At 35.8% G+C, this 15780-nt stretch overlaps 1 protein-coding gene across 1 annotated transcript in view; it reads right to left on the bottom strand.

The window, feature by feature from the left end:
- The window catches only part of CYLC1 (cylicin 1), an 84158-nt gene that overhangs the window by 18137 nt on the left and 50241 nt on the right, over positions 1-15780 (bottom strand). The window lies entirely within an intron of this gene.

The following is a 15780-nucleotide window of genomic DNA, read 5'->3' as shown; positions in this document are numbered from 1 at the left end:
AAAATTGTCACTATTTGAAGATGACATGAAAATGAATTCAGTAATATTACAGGATACAGAATTAATATACAGAGATATATATCTATACACTAAAATGAACTATCAGAAAGAAAAATTAAGAAAACAATCCCTTTTACAATAACATCAAAATAATAAAATACTCAGGAATAGATTTAACCAAGGAGGTGAAACTCTTATATTCAGAAAACTATGACATTGTAAAAGTGATTAAAGACAACACAAATAAGTGAAAATATATTTTGTACTCATGGATAGGAAGAATTAATATCTTTAAGATATCTATACTACCCAAAGAGTTAATATCATTAAAATATCTATACTACCCAAAGCAATCTAAAGATCCAATACAATCCCTACAAAATACTAATGACATTTTTACAGAATTACAGTAAATAATCCTGATATTTGAAGTAAACTACAATGGATACTTAATAGCCAAAGAAATCTTGAAAAAGAATAAATCTGGAAATATTAGATGCTACATGATTCTGAACTACACTACAAAACTATAATAATCAAAAGTATATGGTACTGGAACCAAAAGAGGCACGTAAGTTAATGGAACAGAATAGATACCCAAAAAATAAACTCATTTTCTGTGATCAATTTATCTACAACAGAGGAGGCAAGAACATATAATGGGGGGAAAGAAACCAGAATTTTTAATAAATTGTGTGCAAAACTAAACCACATTCTTACAGTGAATACAAAAATAAACTCGAAGTGAATTAAATACTTAAATGTAAGGCCTGAAACCAAAAAATTCCTGGATGAAAATACAAACAGTAAGTTTTTTTGCATTGATCTTACCAATATTTTAGTGGATGTATTTCCTCGGACAAGGACAATTAAAGCAAAAATGGATAAATGAAACTACAGCAAACTAAAATCTTTTGCACACTGAAGGAAACCAACAACAAAATAAATAGACAATCTACTAAACAGGAGAAGACACCTGGGGTTGATATCCAAAAGATATAATGATCTTGTACAGCTCAATAGTAAAAGAAAAAAAGGCTAATTAAAAATTGGCATGCAACCTGAATAGACACTCTTCCAAAGAAGTCAACAGGCAACAACAGGGAGATGGCCAACAGGAAGATCAAAACATGCTCAATATCACTAATCATCAGGGAAATGCAAATAAAAACTTTAAGGACACACCAACTCATGCCTGCCAGAATGGTAAATATCAAACAAACAAAAAGCAAGAAATAACAAGTGTTGGGGAGGGTGTGGAGGAATGGGAATCTTTGTGCACTGTTGGTCAAAATATAAATTGATGCAGCCACTATGAAAAACAGTATGGAGTTTCCTCAAAAAAAAAAAAAAAGATTCAATTACCATGTGATCCAGCAATTACACTTCTCATTATTTATCCAAGGAATGTAAAAACACTAATTCTAAAAGATAGATGTATTCCTTTGTTTATTATAGCTTTATATACAATAATCAAGATATGGAAGCAACCTAAGTATCCATTAATAATAAATGGATACAGAATGTATCACAAACACACTGGAATATTATTCAGCCATACAAAAGAATGAAATCCTGCCAAATCCAACAACATGCAATCACTTAGAGGATATTATGCTAAGTGAAATAAGTCAGAGAAAGGCAAATGACATGATTTTTACTTATATGTGGAATCTAAAAATAAGTCAATAAAGCAAGACAGAAGTAGGCTCATAGGTACAGACAGCAAACTGATAATTGCCAGAAGGGAGGGGATGGAGAAATGGGTGAAATAGGAAAAGGGGACATACAAACTTCCAGTTTAAATGATTAAGTCAGGGGCACCTGGGTGGCTCATTTAAGCGTCTGACTCTAGATTTTGGCTCAGGACATGATCTCACAGTTTGTGGGTTTGAGCCCCATGTCTGTGCTGTGCACAGAGCCTGCTTGGGATTCTCCCTCTCCTTCTTTCTTTCCCCCACTTTCTCTCTCTCAAAATAAATAAACTTTAAAAAATAAAATAAAATGATTAAGTCATGGGGATGTCCATCATAGGGAATATAGTTAATAATATTGTAATAAGTCTGTATGGTGACAAATGGAAACTAGACTTCTGGTGGTGATCATGTATTAATGTATAAAATTATCAAATCACTATGAGGTACATTTGTAACTACTATATGTTGTATTTCAATCATATTTCAATAAAAATATAAAATAAGAGAAGGGCTAGAGAAAAGGGACAGGAAAGAACTGAAGAGGAATAAGAGTATGAAAATTTTTCAAATAAAATACTTAAAGTTACAAAGACAATTAATGAAGGAACTAAAAATAAAGATAGAACCATATTAGGAAAAGAGGAGAGGAGATGGTGTATATGAACAAAATCTTCACCCATTATGGAAGACCATTTTGAGAAAATGTATAAAATTGAAAAGTAACCATAAAATATATTATTTAGAGATATGGAAGTAGCCAACAAACAAAATAAATACAGAATCACATTTATACGTACGTATGTCCTTCGGTTTGCCTATACAACTAATTTTACTGGTACTTGAATATCTTACCTTCAAATACAATGATAATGCTTCAAATTAAAGAAATTGTGTCTTTTGAAAACAGACCAAACCAAGTAATGACAGTGTTAGAAAAATGAGTCCTTATGTCATAAGTACATATTTTAAATACAATTCTTAAATTATTATTTTTTTACACTCTGGAAATCAGTGTAGTATCTAAGAATTCCCATACCTTTTCCTTGGAAAAATTTCATTAGATAATTTTCATTTCATGTCACTATTATTTCTTGTGATCTAGTAGTTCAGCCACCTATGTTACATCATTAGGAGTATTCCATTCCTGATCCATCCCAGTTATGTGCAGGCATATGGCTTACATCTTTCAGACTCCATTAAAACACCAAACACTTTCACTGTACTGTTCACTCCGGTTTCAATTTATAGCTCATTTAACTTAATTCTTCATTTTGAAGACAAAGAAATAGGCCCAGAATAGGAAGAGGATTTACTGGTTTTATTTTGTCATAAAACAATATGTGTTTTAGGGTAAAAAGTACAAATTTAAAGAGTGTGCACAGTTCTATAGTTCCTGTGTCTTTATTCAATTTGTGAATTCACAAAAATATCACACAGAGTAGAGAGATTTTGGAGGAAGATGGTGGCGTAGGAGGATGCTGGGTTCACCGTGTCCTGCTGATCACTTAGATTCCAACCACATCTGCCTAAATAACCCAGAACACCCGCCAGAAGACTAGCAAAACGGACTCTCCAGAGCAAAGCGTACACGAGAGGCCCACGGAAGAGGGTAGAAAGGGCTGAAAGGCAGTGAACATTACATGGACTGGCAGAAGGGAGCCGGGGAGGTGGAGGGGCATCCAGCCTTCCCGGGAGGCAGAGCCCCTGAGTCTGGCTTGCAAAAGTGGAGGGGCTGGACGGAGTGTGTTTTCACAGCCAGCAGAACTTAACATCTGGAATGTTATAAGTCAACACCTCTGCTCGGAGAGTGGGATGGCTAGAGGAAAATGTGAGGGAGAGTTGTTGAGCCCCAAAGGACAGAGCTCAGCTTGGCAGGGAACAAAGGCGCTGGCCAGAGCCATCTCCCTTGCCCATCCCCCAGCCAAAATCCCAAAGGGAACCAGTTCCCGTCACGGAACTTGCTTGCACCGTGCAAACATCCAATGCTGTGCTTCTGTGGATCCATCCCTCCGAAGGGTTGGCCTCCCTCCCAGTGCCACAGGGCTCCTCCCGAAGCGGACCACCTAAGGCAAAGCAAGCTGAGTCGGCCCCTCCTGCCCCTGGCACCCTGCTGGTCCACCCCAGCTAATATGCCAGATCCCACTGAAGCAGCACCACAAGTCTGGCAGTGTGCAAGTAGACCAGACAGGGGCCACACCACTCCACATTGAGTCCTGCCCCTAGGAGACGGGAAGATAAGGTACAGACAAGTCTGACTGTGGCTCCAGCGGTGGGCTGGGGGCAGACATCAGCTCTGACCACCAACGTAAGTTACTCCAGACAGCACAGAGGAAGAGCCCTGCAGTTCCACGCGACTCCAGGGTCTATCCAAAATGACAACATGGAAGAATTCTCCTCAAAAGAAACTCCAGGAAGTAGAGACAGCTAGACAACTGACCAAAAACGATCTAAGCAATGTAACAGAAAATGAATTTAAAGTAATAGTCATAAAATTAATCTCTGGGCTGGAAAAAAAGCATAAAGGACAGCAGAGAATCTACTACTACAGAGATCAAGGGACTAAGAAACACCCAGGAGGAGATAAAAAATGCTATAAATGAGCTGCAAAATAAAATGGAGATGACCACAGCTTGGATTGAAGAGGCAGAGGAGAAAATAGGTGAATTAGAAGATAAAACTATGGAAAAAGAGGAAGCTGAGAAAAAGAGAGATAAAAAAATACAGGAGTAAGAGGGGAAAATTAGAAAACTAAGTAACAATTAAATGTAATACCATATGCATAATTGGGATTCCAGGGGAGGAAGAGAGAGAGAAAGGTGTTGAAGGTGTACTTAAAGAAATAATAGCTGAGAACTTCCCTGATCTGGGGAAGAAAAAAGGCATTGAAATCCAAGAGGCACAGAGAACTCCCTTAAGACGTATCTTGAATTGATCTTCTGCATGACATATCATAGTGAAACTGGCAAAATACAAGGATAAAGAGAAAATTCGGAAAGCAGCTAGGGATAAACATGCTCTAACACATAAAGGGAGACCGATAAGACTAGTGATGGATCTCTCCACTGAAACTTGTCAGGCCAGAAAGGAATGGCAGGAAATCTTCAATGTGATAAACAAAAATTATGCAGCCGAGAATCCGTTATCCAGGAAGTCTGTCATTTAGAATAGAAGAGATACAGTCTTCACAAACAAACAAAAACTAAAGACATTCGTCACCACTAAACCAGCCACACAAGAGATCCTAAGGGGGACCTGTGAGACAAGGTACCAGAGACATCACTACAAGCATGGAAACTACAGACATCACAGTGACTCTAAACCCATATCTTTCTATAATAACACTGAATGTAAATGGACTAAATGCTCCAACCAAAAGACATAGGGTATCAGAATGGATAAAAAAACCAAGACCCATCATTTGCTGTCTACAAGAGACTCATTTTCTTTATTTTTTATTTAAAAAAAAAAAATTTTTTTAACGTTTATTTATTTTTGAGACAGAGAGAGACAGAGCATGAACGGGGAGGGTCAGAGAGAGGGAGACACAGAATCTGAAACAGGCTCCAGGCTCTGAGCCGTCCGCACAGAGCCCGACGCGGGGCTCGAACTCACGAACCGCGAGATCATGACCTGAGCCAAAGTTGGCCACTTAACCGACTGAGCCACCCAGGCGCCCCTACAAGAGACTCATTTTAGACCTGAGGACACCTTCAGATTGAAAGTGACAGGATGGAGAACTATCTATCATGCTACTGGAAGTCAAAAGAAAGCTGGGGTAGCCATACTTGTATCAGAAAAACTAGAGTTTCAATTAAAGGCCTCAACAAGAGATGAAGAAGGGCATTATATAATAATCGCAGGGTCTATCCATCAGGAAAAGCTAACAATTATAAATGTCAGTGTGCCGAATATGGGAGCCCCCAAATATATAAAACAATTAATCACAAACATAAGCAACCTGACTGATAAGAAGGTGGTAATTGCAGGAGACTTTAATACTCCACTTACAACAATGGAGAGGTCATCTAGACACAGGATCAATAAAGAAACAAGTGCCCTGAATGATACATTGGATCAGATGGAATTGACACATATATTTAGAACTTGCATCCCAAAGCAACAGAATATACTTTCTTCTCGAGTACACATGGAACATTCTCCAAGATAGATCACACACTGCATCACAAAACAGCCCTTCATAAGTATACAAGCATTGAGATCATACCATGCATACTTTCAGACCACAATGTGATGAAATTTCAAATCAACCACAGGAAAAAGTCTGGAAAACCTCCAAAAGCATGAAGGTTAAAGAACACTCTACTAAAGAATGAATGGGTCAACCAGGCAATTAGAGAAGAAATCAAGAAACATATGGAAACAAATGAAAATGAAAAGGCAACAATCCGAATGCTTTGGGATGCAGCAAAGGCAGTCTTGAGAGGAAAATACATTGCAATCCAGGCCTATCTCAAGAAACAAGAAAAATCCCAAATACAAAATCTAACAGCACACATACAGGAAATAGAAGCAGAACAGCAAACACACCCCAAACCCAGCAGAAGAAGAGAAATAATAAAGATCAGAGAAATAAACAATATAGAATCAAAAAAAAAAAAAAAAACTGTACAGCAGATCAATGAAACCAAGAGTTGGTTTTTTGAAAAAATAAACAAAATTGATAAACCTCTAGCCAGGCGCCTCAAAAAGAAAAGACAGAGGGACCAAATAGATAAAATCATGAATGAAAATGGAAGTATTACAACCAATCCCTCAGAAATACAAGCAATTATCAGGGAATACTATGAAAAATTATATGCCAACAAATGGACAACCTGGAAGAAAAGGACAAATTCTTAAACACCCACACACTCCCAAAACTCAAACAGAAAGAAATAGAAAGCTTGAGCAGACCCATAACTGTGAAGAAATTGATTCAGTTATCAAACATCTCCCAACAAATAAGAGTCCAGGACGAGATGGCTTCCCAGGGGAATTCTACCAGACATTTAAAGCAGAAATAATACCTATCCTTCTCAAGGTATTCAAAAAAAAAAAAAAAAAAAAAAAAGGAAGGAAAACTTCCAGAGTCATTCTATGAAGCCAGCATTATTTTGATTCCTAAACCAGACAGAGACCCAGTAAAAAAAGAGAACTACAGGCCAATATCCCTGATGAATATGGATGCAAAAATTCTCAATAAAATACTACCAAATCGAATTCAACAGCATATAAAAAGAGTTATTCACCATGATCAAGTGGGACTCATTCCTGAGCTGCAGGACTGGTTCAACATTCGCAAATCAATCAATGTGGTACATCACATTAATAAAAGAAAAGATAAGAACCATATGATACTGTCAATCAATGCAGAAAAAGCATTTGACAAAATTCAGCACCCTTTCTTAATAAAAACTCTTGAGAAAGTCGGGATCGAAGGAACATACTTAAACATCATAAAAGCCATTTATGAAAAGCCCGCAGCTAATATCATCCTCAATGGGGAAAATCTGAGAGCTTTCTCCCTGAGATCAGGAACATGACAGGGATGTCCACTCCCACCGCTGTTGTTTAACACAGTGTTGGAAGTTCTAGCATCAGCAATCAGACAACAAAAGGAAATCAAAGGCTTCAAAATTGGCAAAGATGAAGTTAAGCTTTCACTTTTTGCAGATGACATGATATTATACATGGAAAACCCAATAGACTCCACCAAAAGTCTCCTAGAACTGATACATTAATTCAGCAAAGTCGCAGGATACAAAATCAATGTACAGAAATCAGTTGCATTCTTATGCACTAATAATGAAGCAACAGAAAGACAAATAAAGAAACTGATCCCATTCACAATCGCACCAAGAAGCATAAAATACCTAGGAATAAACCTAACCAAAGATGTAAAAGATCTGTATGTTGAAAACTATAGAAAGCTTATGAAGGAAATTGAAGAAGATATAAAAGAAATGGAAAAACATTCCATGCTCATGTATTGGAAGAATAAGTATTGTTAAAATGTCAATACTCAAAGCTATGTACACATTCAATGCAATCCCAATCAAAATTGTACCAGCATTCTTCTCAATGCTAGATCAGGTAAGTCAGGCAGAGTGGCTAAAATGAACAAATCAGGAGACTGCTAGATTTGATGCTAAAGAGGATGTGGAGAAATGGGAACCCTCTTGCACTGTTGGTCGGAATGCAAACTGGTGCAGCCACTCTGGAAAACACTGTGTAAGTTCCTCAAAAAAATAAAAATAGACCTACCCTATAACCCAGCAATAGCACTGTTAGGAATTTACCCAAGGGATACAGGAGTACTGATGCATAGGGGCACTTATACCCTAGTGTTTATAGCAGCACTTTCAACAATAGCCAAATTATGGAAAAAGCCTAAATATCCATCAACTGACGAGTGGATAAAGAAATTGTGGTTTATTTACACAATGCAATACTACGTGGCAATGAGAAAGAATGAAATATAGCCCTTTGTAGCAACGTGGATAGAACTGGAGAGTGTTATGTTAAGTGAAATAAGTCATACATAGAAAGATATCATATATTTTCACTCTTATGTGGATCCTGAGAAACTTAACAGAAGTCTATGGGGGGGGGGGAGGAAAAAAAAAGAGGTTAGAGAGGGAGAGAGCCAAAGCATAAGAGGGTCTTAAAAACTGAGAACAAACTGAGGATTGATGGGGGGTAGGAGGGAGGGGAGAGTGGGTGATGGGTACTGAGGAGGGCACCTTTTGGGATGAGCACTGGGTGTTGTATGGAAACCAATTTGACAATAAATTTCATATTAAAAAAAATCACATAGAGTAACTAAGTATAGCTAATTCTGTATACAGTAAGTACTCTAAGGTGGACTCCAGTTTACAAATAATATCTTTCCTTGAATAGAAATAATTTTTCATCCTCCTTCCTTGTTTTTTTTTTTCTCGTTATTTGATTTGCCTTCATTTGACTCTAATTAACCATAGGAATTGACAATATAAGCTATTTAATCAAATGCTTAGGATTGTGTATAATACCACCTAATTTCTGGGTGCTCAGTAAATGAAACTACCTGCTGGAAAATAAAATAAACTATCAGTGACTGTTTCTCTTGGTAAGAAGGTGACAATTAACATATTGATTTATTTTTTGACTTGAACATTTTTCACTGAACTGGTTTCTTTTATCTTATGTTCATATTGCCCAAATGCAAATTAAAATTTATACACATCAGTATTTGAGAAATCTTTATAGGAATATGGGTCTATGAATATGTTTAATACAACCTTAGATACATTACTAAGCAATTTACATGCTTTACTTTCCTATAAAGAATGTGGTATTCATGTCCCATTTTACACTTGAGGAAAATGATATTCCAAATGATTAAAAAAAGTTCTTCAAAGGAATTCTGCAAGTAACTGGTAGTGTAGCAATTAAAATCAAAGCTTTCTGACTCCAAAACTGTAGGAAGTAGCAACTAGATTATTCAATGTTCATGATACTTTCTATTTTCAAATTATTTAGGTATTTTGAGGAAGGTTAGAAAATCTTTGCTGACACATTTTAAGATACTAGAACCTTGACTATCACAATGTTCACAGTTTGGGACTAGATGACCGCTTATTATTTCCTTAGGACAAGCTTTTTAAAAATTTTTTTAAAAAAATGTTTATTTTTGAGACAGAGCAAGAGACAGAGGACAAATGGGGTAGGAGTAGACAGGGGATGACACAGAATCTGAAGCGGGGTCCAGGCTGCAAGCTGCCAGCACAGAGCCCAACACGGGACTCATACCCAAGAACCGCAAGATCATGATCTGAACCAAAGTCAGCTGCCCAACCAACTGAGCCACTCAGGTGCCCCAGGACTAGCTTTTTATTTTTAAATTCCCTGTTGAAAACTAGGTTATGGCGAAGATTATTTTCACCAATATAGAAAGCCAAGAATAAATAAAAAGAATTATAATATATTTGGCTATATAAAGGTTTATAAATTTTTGCATAGCAAAACCAACAACAACAACAACAACAACAACAACAACAAACATAACCCAACACTAATATCATCCTCCATGGGGAAAAACTGAGAGCTTCCCCCCTAAGGTCACGAACAAGACAGGGATGTCCACTCTTGCCACTGTTATTCTACATAGTATTGGAAGTCTTAGCCTCTGCAATCAGACAACACAAAGAAATAAGAAAGCATGCAAATCGGCCAAGAGGGGGTCAAACTTTCACTCTTCGCAGATGACATGATATTCTATATGGAAAAACCAGAAGATTCCTCCAAAAAACTGCTAGAATTGATTCATGAATTCAGCAAAGTTGCAGGATGTAAAATCAACACACAGAAATCGGTTGCATTCTTATACACCAACAATGAAGCGGCAGAAAGAGAAATCAAGGAATCCATCCCATTTACAGTTGCACCAAAACCCATAAAGTACCTAGGGATACATCTAACCAAAGAGATGAAAAATCTATACACTGAAAATACACAAAGTTTAACAAAGAATTTGAAGAAGACACACACACACACACACAAAATAGAAAAATATTCCATGCTCCTGGATAGGAAGAACAAATATTGTTAAAATGTCGATACTACCCAAAGCAATCTACATATTCAATGCAATCCTAATCAAAATTGCACCAGCGTTCTTCTCGAAGCTAGAAGAAATAATCCTAAAATTTGTATGGAACCAGAAAAGACCCCGAATATCCAAAGCAATCTTGAAAAAGAAAACCAAATCAGGAGGCATCACAATCCCAGACTTCAAGCTATACTACAAAGCTGTAATCTTCAAGACAGTATGGTACTGGCATAAGAACAGACACTCAGATCAATGGAACAGAATAGAGAACCCATAAATGAACCCACAAACGTATGGCCGACTAATCTTTGACAAAGCAGGGAAGAATGTCCAATGGAATAAAGAGAGTCTCTTCAGCAAGTGATGCTGGGAAAACTGGACGGCGACATGCAGAAAAATGAACCTGGATCACTGTGTTACACCATACACAAAAATAAACTTAAAATAAATGAGAGACCTAAATGTAAGATAGGAAGTCTTCAGAATCCTAGAGGAGAAAGCAGGCAAAAACCTGTTAGATGTTTGCCGCAGCAACTTCTTACTCAACAAGTCTCTGGAGGCAAGGGAAACAAGCAAAAATGAACTACTGGGACCTCATCAAAATAAAAAGCTTCTGCACAGTGAAGGAAATAATCAGCAAAACTAAAAGGCAACTGACAACATGGGAGAAGATATTTGCAAGTGACATATCTGATAAAGGGTTAGTATCCAAAATCTATAAAGAACTGATCAAACTCCACCCCCTAAAAACAAAGAATCCAGTGAAGAAATGGGCAAAGACATAAATAGACACTTCTCCAAAGAAGACATCCAGATGTCCAACCAACGCATGAAAAAATGCTCAACATCACTCATCATCAGGGAAATACAAATCAAAACCACAATGAGAGACTACCTTATACCTGTCAGAATGGCTAACATGAACAACTCAGGCAACAACAGATGTTGGAGAGGATGTGGAGAAAGAGAATCTCTTTTGCATTGTTGGTGGGAATGCAAGCTGGTGCAGCCACTCTGGGAAACAGTATGGAGGTTCCTCAAAAAACTAAAAATAGAACTACCCTATGACCCAGCAATTGCACTACTAGGCATTTATCCACGGTATACAGGTGTGCTGTTTCGAAGGGACACATGAACCTCCATGTTTATAGCCGCACTATCAACAATAGCCAAAGTATGGAAAGAGTCCAAAAGTCTATCAATGGATGAATGGATAAAGAAGATATATAATATATATATTAATATTTATTAATATATATTAATATATTAATTAATTAATATATAATTTATATATATTATTACTCAGCAACCAAAAAGAATGAAAGCTTGCCATTTGCAACTACATGGATGGAACTGGAGGGTATTATACTAAGTGAAATTAGTCAGAGAAAGACAAAAATCATATGACTTCACTGATATTAGGGCTTTGAGAGACAAAATAGATGAACATAAGGGAAGGGAAACAAAAATAATATAAAAACAGGAAGGGGGACAAAACAGAAGAGACTCATAAATATGGAGAACAAACAGAGGGTTACAGTAGGGGATGTGGGAGGGGGGATGAGCGAAACGGGTAAGGGGCACTAAGGAATCTACTCCTGAAATCATAGTTGCACTGTATGCTTACAAATTTGGATGTAAATTTTAAAAAATAAAATAAAATAAAACATAAAAACAATAGCTATATGAGAGTAGGGAAAATTACAACAAAGAAGAACAGAGACTTATATCTATAATAAATAAAGTCTTTTATAAATTGACAATAATCTCTAAATATCCAATGAGAAAAATGGACAAAGGATACAAAGCCATGATTCTCAAATTATCAAACCAAAGTGACCAAAATACATTCAAAATATTTTCAAGGTCACTAATAGGGACATGCAAGTTAAGGTATCAGTGAATTATTATGCATCCATTAGAATGGTTAGAGGAAGAGCTGTAACATATATTGCTAACTTGGATGTAGAGATGTATGTTTATTTTTTTGCCTTTAAATGAAACTAACAAAACATCGCCCTCTCTTCTGCTTTCTGCACCTTTCCCATTCTCATGTGTGTGTGTGTGTGTGTTTCAAGGTTTGATATGGTGAAGTGAATCTTTAATAAAAGTAAGGAATGCTACATAGTAAGAGGTTGTTGATTGTTATCCGAAGAAAATAAGTGGAAATGGATAAGGGTAGAAATGGGCAGTGGGAAAACAAGCCAAAATAAAAACTAAAAAAACTGATGTTAGCAAATCCAGAATGTATGGCATCTTGGAGAATTAAATTATGTGTGTATTTTCATAAATAAGATGGAACTTAAAGCAATAGCATTAGATACATATCTCCTGGTTTATAGAGATAATTAGGATATTGTCAGGTAAAAAATTAAATTGTAAAGTACAGCATATGTATGATTTTAGTTTAGTCAAAACAAATTATTTATCTCTCTATCTGCTTCTGCTTACATACACTTGTATGTACAAGGTGTTGGTGCAAAAGAAAAATGAACACCAGGCTGGTAATACTGGTTATCTCAAGAGGATATATGCTAAGGAACTTAGAAGTACAGGAGTGAGCATAAGGATTTAGTAACTTTTTACATATTTTGTATTTTAGTTGTTATAAAAAATTTGTATTACTTTTGTTAGTAAGAAAATATTTAAATTTGACCATAAGACAGAAAATCAATAAGGAAAATTCAGTTTTAAACAATACATTATACAAAATAAACTTAACAGATATATACAAACCATTCCAAATAAAATCGGTAAAATATATATTATTCTCACATGCAGGTGAAAAATGCTCCAGGATCAATAATATGTTAAGCCATGAAATCAGTCTTAAAAAAACCAAGGAGAGGGGCTCCTGGGTGGCTCAGTCGGTTGAGCGACCAACTTTGGCTCAGGTCATGATCTCACAGTTTGTTGGTTCAAGCCCCGTGTTGGTCTCTGTGCTGACAGCTTGGAGCCTGTAGCCTGCTTCGGATTCTGTGTCTCCCTCTCACTCTGCCCCTCCCCCACTCATGCTCTGTCTCTCTCTGTCTCAGAAATAAATAAATATTAAACAAAAATTTTTAATAAAATATTAAGGAGATTTAAATAATATCAAGCATCTTTTCTGAACATAATGATAAATTACATAAAGAAGCGTAGAAAATTTATATTACATGGAAAGTTAAAAACATGCTACTAAATAACCAATGTGTCAAAGAAGAAATCAAAAGAGGAATTAAAATGTAACTTGCCAGGGCACCTGGGTGGCTAAATTAGTTGTGTCTAACTCTTGGATTTCAGCTCAGGTCATGCTTTCATGGGTCATGAGATCAAGCCCTGAATCAGGCTCTGAACTGATGGCATAGAGCCTGCTTAGGATACTCTCTCTACCTCTCTCTCTGCCTGTCCTTCCCCTAAAAATAAATAAACTTAAAAAATATAACTTGAGAAATTAAAATGTAAATACAACTTACCTAAACTTATGGGTGGAAGAAAAAGCAATTCTAAGAAAAAAATCAGGGGCGCCTGGGTGGCGCAGTCGGTTAAGCGTCCGACTTCAGCCAGGTCACGATCTCGCGGTCCGTGAGTTCGAGCCCCGCGTCAGGCTCTGGGCTGATGGCTCAGAGCCTGGAGCCGTTTCCGATTCTGTGTCTCCCTCTCTCTCTGCCCCTCCCCCATTCATGCTCTGTCTCTCTCTGTCCCAAAAATAAATAAACGTTGAAAAAAAAATAAATAAATGTTAAGAAAAAAATCATACTGAGAAATACCTGATTCAAAAATAATAATAATAATAATAATAATACATAAAAAAGAGAAAGACAATTCTCAAATAATAAAACTAGCTTTACAACTCAAGAAATTAAAAAAAAAGATTAAACAAAACCGAAAATTAGTAGAATGAAGGAATTAACAAAGGTCAAAGCAGAAATAAATGAAAAAGAGACTAAGAAGATAATAGAAAAAAAGATCAATGAAACTAAGAGATCGTGTTTTGGAAAGATAAACAAAATTGATAAACCTTTACCTAGCCTCACCAAGAAAAATATCAAATAAATAAAATCAGAAAAGAAAAAAAATACATTACAGATTTTGTTACAACAGAAATACAAAGGATCATAAGAGACTACAATGAAGAATTTGATAAATCCTAGCAACATACAACATTGCAAGATGGAATCAAAAAGAAATACAATATCTGAACAGACTGATTACTAGTAAAGAGGTTGAATAAGTAATCAAAAACTTCCCAACAAAAGTTGAGAATCAGAGGGTTTCCCTGCAAAATTTTATCAAATATTTAAAGAAGAACTAATACCAATCCTTCTCAAACTATTCTAAAAATATAAAAGAGGAAGTAACATTGCTGAACTCATTTTATTTATCCATATCCTAAAACCACTCAAGGATACCACAAGCAAAGTAGAGGCCAATATCCCTGATGAATATAGATAGAAAAAATCCTTAGGCAAATACTAGCAAAACTGAAATCAACAATACATTAAAAGAACCATACAACATGAAGAAATAGGATAAATTCCAGGGATGCAAGGATGGTTCAACATCTGCACATCAATGTTATACACCATGTTAACAAAACTCATTTTAATAGATGCAGAAAACATGTATGAAAAAATTCAACATTCCTTTATGATAACTCAATACACTGGGTATAGACGGAATGTGCTTCAACCTAAGAAAGCTTATATGAGACAAAATCCACAGCTAACATCATATTTAATGGTTAAAACTGGACATTTTCCCCCTAAGATTAGACACAAGAATTATCATTCTCATCATTTTTATTCAACATAGCATTGAAAGTCCTAGCCAGAACATTTAGGTACAAACGAGAAATTAACATCATTCATACCAGAAAAAGTTAAAGAGCGTTAACACATACAAACTTCCAATTACAAAATAAATCACAGAGATGAAAAGAGCACCATAGGGAATATAGTCAATAAGATAGTAATAATGTTTGGTGATAGATGGTCAGTACACTTATCATAATGTATAGAATTGTAAAAGCAGTATGCTGTACATTTGAAAATAATATAACACTGTATGTTAATTATACTTCAATTAACAAGTCAACCAAATCAGAAAGGAAAAAGTAAAACTGTCTCCATTTGCAGATAACATATTATACATTATAAACACTAACCACCAAAATCTGTAAGAACTAATAAAAGCATTCAACAAAGTTGCAGGATAGAAAATTAATACACAAAATCCTGTTGTTTTTCTACACAATAATAATGAACTAGCAGAAACAAAAATGAAGAAAACAATTACACTTACAATTGCATCCAAAAAATATCCAGATATAAATTTAACCAAGGAGGTGAAACACCTGGACTCTGAAAACTGTAAGACATTGAAGAAAAAAATGGAAGACACAAAAAAATAGAAAAGTATTCTATGCTAATGGATCTGAAGAATTAATATTGTTAACATATCTATGCTACCAAAAACACTCTACAGATTTAATACAATCCTTAAAAAAATTCC

This window comes from Leopardus geoffroyi, chromosome X (genome assembly GCF_018350155.1).
Source record: "Leopardus geoffroyi isolate Oge1 chromosome X, O.geoffroyi_Oge1_pat1.0, whole genome shotgun sequence".
In the NCBI taxonomy this organism is placed as follows: domain Eukaryota; kingdom Metazoa; phylum Chordata; class Mammalia; order Carnivora; family Felidae; genus Leopardus; species Leopardus geoffroyi.
This window is presented reverse-complemented; position numbering and strand designations above follow the sequence as displayed.